This window comes from Fundulus heteroclitus, chromosome 23 (genome assembly GCF_011125445.2).
Source record: "Fundulus heteroclitus isolate FHET01 chromosome 23, MU-UCD_Fhet_4.1, whole genome shotgun sequence".
Taxonomy (NCBI): Eukaryota; Metazoa; Chordata; class Actinopteri; order Cyprinodontiformes; family Fundulidae; genus Fundulus; species Fundulus heteroclitus.
The window spans coordinates 577876-582134 of record NC_046383.1 but is presented as its reverse complement, the minus strand read 5'-3'; positions in this window follow the sequence as shown (position 1 = coordinate 582134).

Sequence of the window (4259 nt, the reverse complement as noted above, 5' to 3'; positions counted from 1 at the left end):
TTGAACTTGGTGAAGCAGCAACACTTGCATGTGATTTGCCTGATAATAAAGATAGAGGTGGTAAACTTTCCTGGTACAGGCAAACTGTGGGAGATACTCTGGAACTAGTTGTAACATTTGTGAATCATGCAAATCCTACGTACGGACCAGCTTATTCTGACTCAAGAATGAACTATTCACATAGTGACAAATTGAGCAACCTGACAATTTTAAAAGCAGCACACGAAGATGAAGGAATGTATCACTGTGCTTTCATCGACTGGAGCCAAAATATTTGGCATGGCACCTACTTGTTAATAAAAGGTACCGTCTTTCTTTAGATATTTGGCTTTTTTATGAAAAGAACTGCACATTTCAAATAGGGAGTTTAAGATGTTTGTTTTTAAAATACAGGGACACAAAAATTGGCATCAGTTATGTTTATTTCTTCAATGCTAACGTAAACTAAGGAAAAGAACAGTTTTATGTCCACTTTAGTATAAAGAAAAAAATATTTTTTAAGTATGATTTATTCAGTCAAAAAATATATGCTTTCTGTTGCAACTCATTACATGCATATTAAGGTGTAAATGTAATCTTGAAGACAAAATCAAGAAATATTTCTTGCACATAAAGTGTTTTTTTAAAATGTAGTGTGAGTAAAACAACACACTTATATCTTGCAGTAGCCAGAAAAAACATTTAACTGAAATTTGGAGTAGAATTTTTTTTATTTTGTGTCACATTTCAATGTACGAAAATTACAAACTGTTTTTTTTTTTTTTTGTGTTGAATATATTATTGGAACTGTAGTTTCTTCCAGAAGACGGCAGAGAAACAAAATTCAGAAACTAAAATGTTATACATTCTATTCTATTCTTTTCTTTTTTATTTTCTCTTTTTTAAGAAATTGGTCCTTGAGATATGCCGTATGCCCATTTAATAATTCTAGTCCTCAGGAGCCCAAGTAAAAACTAAATTTTACCCTCTCAAACTGAATAGTGTTTTGGGTTTCATAGATAAATAATTTTAAGTAATGATGGATTATAACTATATTTGTTAAAGGCAAGAAAACAGGAGTAATGTGTGAGTGTCTGTTGGTAAGTTTTTCATAGATTCACATATCAAATGTCAATTGATGAATAGCTTTATTTAACAGACATGATATATTGAGACCTATCCATCAAACTTTAGGACAAGAATGTTGAAAAAAAGTGAACTCCAACTGTCTTAGGTGTTAGAGAGAATCAGATGCCATATATAATATTTTGTTTTTTCCTAATGTTATCACACATCTGCCAGTTCGAAAACTAATTGATAGTTAATACATAAGAGTTACTACCCTACCTTAATAGTGTGATCTTTAAATTTTGTACATTTTAAATGTCTCCAAGCCTCTCCTTCAATTCTAAAAGAAGTTTAATGTTGAAAATGCATTTTTTTTTTTATAATTTTTTTACAAAATCTGCAGGAAACGCCATGGGAACATCAAACTACAGAGTAGTTCAGAGCTACACGGTATCAGATTCCCTCCATCCAGTGGAGTATGTGACTCTACAGTGTTCGGTCCTCTCAGACATTGGGAGCAAGACTTGTTTAGGTGATCTCAGTGTCTTCTGGTTCAGATCAAATACGTCTGACACAGATATCATCTACATTGAAGGAAACAAAATGGAAAAATGTCAGAAGAAAACTGATCAGACTAGATGTTTATACAACTTCTCTAAGAACATCAGCTCCTCTGATGCTGGGACATATTATTGTGCTGTGGCCACATGTGGAGAGATTCTGTTTGGAAATGGAACTAACCTGGGAATTCATGGTAAATACATAAAATTAAATAATTAAATAGTTTCAGTGCGTGATTAAATACAGATGTAATCTTACCTATTAGCATTCCAACTAAAATCCCTTATCCATATTTTAGCCAATCCAGACATCATTAAAAAAAAATCACATGTGATGTTTATTGTTTTTTTCTTTTATAACGTTCCAGGATCCACTTGGTCACAGGAGTCCATCAAAGTTATTTATTCACTTTCTGCAGTCTTAGTCATAAGTCTGATTGGTATGGCTGTCCTCGTAAGCTCCATCAATGGGATCAAATGTGGACATTGTCAAGGTAATTAAAAATTTTTTTTTGTACTTTACTTATGGTAGACTATTGCATTTTTATTTGTCTATTTTTTTAAATCCAGAGTCCGGTCAGGTGCAGGGAAACTGTGGTCAGAACAGGCAACAGGTAAAATATAAGGGGTTTTCTTATCAGATGTTGTGATGCATTTTTAAGTAACAAATGAGTTTCATCAATTCTTTTTTGCCATATTATTTTTCAACTGATCTCCTCAGAAGCATGAAGACAGAGCGATGTATTCTGCTGTCATCTTTACCATGATGAAAACTGACAACAAGAAATCAGCAGAGAGAAAGATGATGTTTACTGCAGTAAAAGCCTTTGGCCTTTAAGAAAATGTTCTTCAACCTTGGTGCTAATTGATGCAATTCATGGCTGTGTTGAACTATATATTACAACGTGCATTAAATGTATTGGAACACTTTTAATAAATATGATTACCAATCGCTTTTACTTAATATAGACATGTTTTCATTTTGTTGATATGAACATTACTGAAATCAAGCTTGTATTGTATACACACAATATCATCAACTTTATTCAGTAATTTGAATATTTGGGGATTTGGATGCTTAAAAACACAACTCCCAAAACAGAAGCTCATTGTACAAAAAGGAAATACCCTTTGATTGTAACCAAACAGATGCATTTGACTGTCTGGATCACCACAACTCACTCTGTTACTAAGAAGATCCAGGGTTAGTGTCAGAATTATGGAGAACCAATCCTGCCATAATTAAGAATACATACAGAAATAAATTAAGCAATAAAATCAGGGCCAAAAAGTAGATTTTTTAAATTTGTGTAACATTAAATGCAAGTAAGACGTTTAAAAATGTATTAATTAATCAGCTGCAAATATATATTTCTATTTAAATCTCTGGCACATTTTATCTCTTTGCTTTTGTGCTTGTTATTCTATTTTATCTCTTTGCGTTTATGCTTGTCTTTTTCAGACCATCCAGCAAGATTATAAGTATATGTTACACCCCCTCTGTCTAGGGGTTCAGAGGAGGTAACATAAAACTCTGTCCAGAGAAGCGGAGTGGCATGTGAAAGGGTTTATTTACAGAGGAAGGGTTTTACAATAACCAAAACAATACTCTTAACTCAATTAACAGAACCAAAGAAAAGGGCTAATACTTTTAGGGATGTTGAATACAAAAGAAAATACATAAGGTTCAACAGGTCAGGTTAAAGATAACTCAAACCACACAAGAGGACTAATAGAGAAAATAGAAGGACACACAAAGGGAGCCACAAAACCTCCCAAACATGAGCAACAACAAGGTCAAGCCTCAACCAAAACAAAAACAGCTTAAAGACCAAAGCAAGCACAAGTGGTTTAAACAACCCAATGCAACAAACAGCAAAGGCGGTAAAAAAGACAACTTCACAAGTAGCTTCCTACTAACTGTCTTCCCCTGAAGGAACAAGTCCAAGAGTCTTTTATATGGTGCAGGTGGGCCTCATCAGCGGCCTGATTGGCATGGCAGTCCTCTGCTGGTCCAATGCAGTCGCAGCTCCTTGGCAGCCAATCAGGAAGGTGTTCTCCCTGGAATCTGCATAATTAATAGAAGCCTGCACAGTCTCAAGAGGCCAGTGGCCGTAACAGTATAATACATGCAAACATTATATATCATAAATGTTATATGAATTAATCAAATTAAATGTATAATTTAATCATACCCCATTTCAGACATGAAAAGAGGAAAGAAGAAGGTAAACTTATTTAATCATACCCCTTTTTCTTTCTATAGTCCTTAACACCAGAAGAAAAACTTCTGATTCCTACTTTACTAATGAGTCAATACTACTCCATTGTCCATTAAGTAAACAAATATATCAATATACTGTACACATAAACTTACATGTTCACAATCCCATATGCCTAGGCAAATCTAAATGCAGACACTTATTACCTGCATACTATAGCCTATACTTTTAATAAATACACACCGGGAAAATTAATTAAAATATCATATGCTTGAAAGTGAGGTGGTTTGAAAAATAACACGCATTAAAGCAAAGAGATAAAATACGACAGATAAAGACTGAAATCAAAATACATGTATATTTGTAGATGCGTAATTGAGCAATTGTTAAATGAACTGGTGACGTCAGTCTGCCATCAATCTCAGCAGCT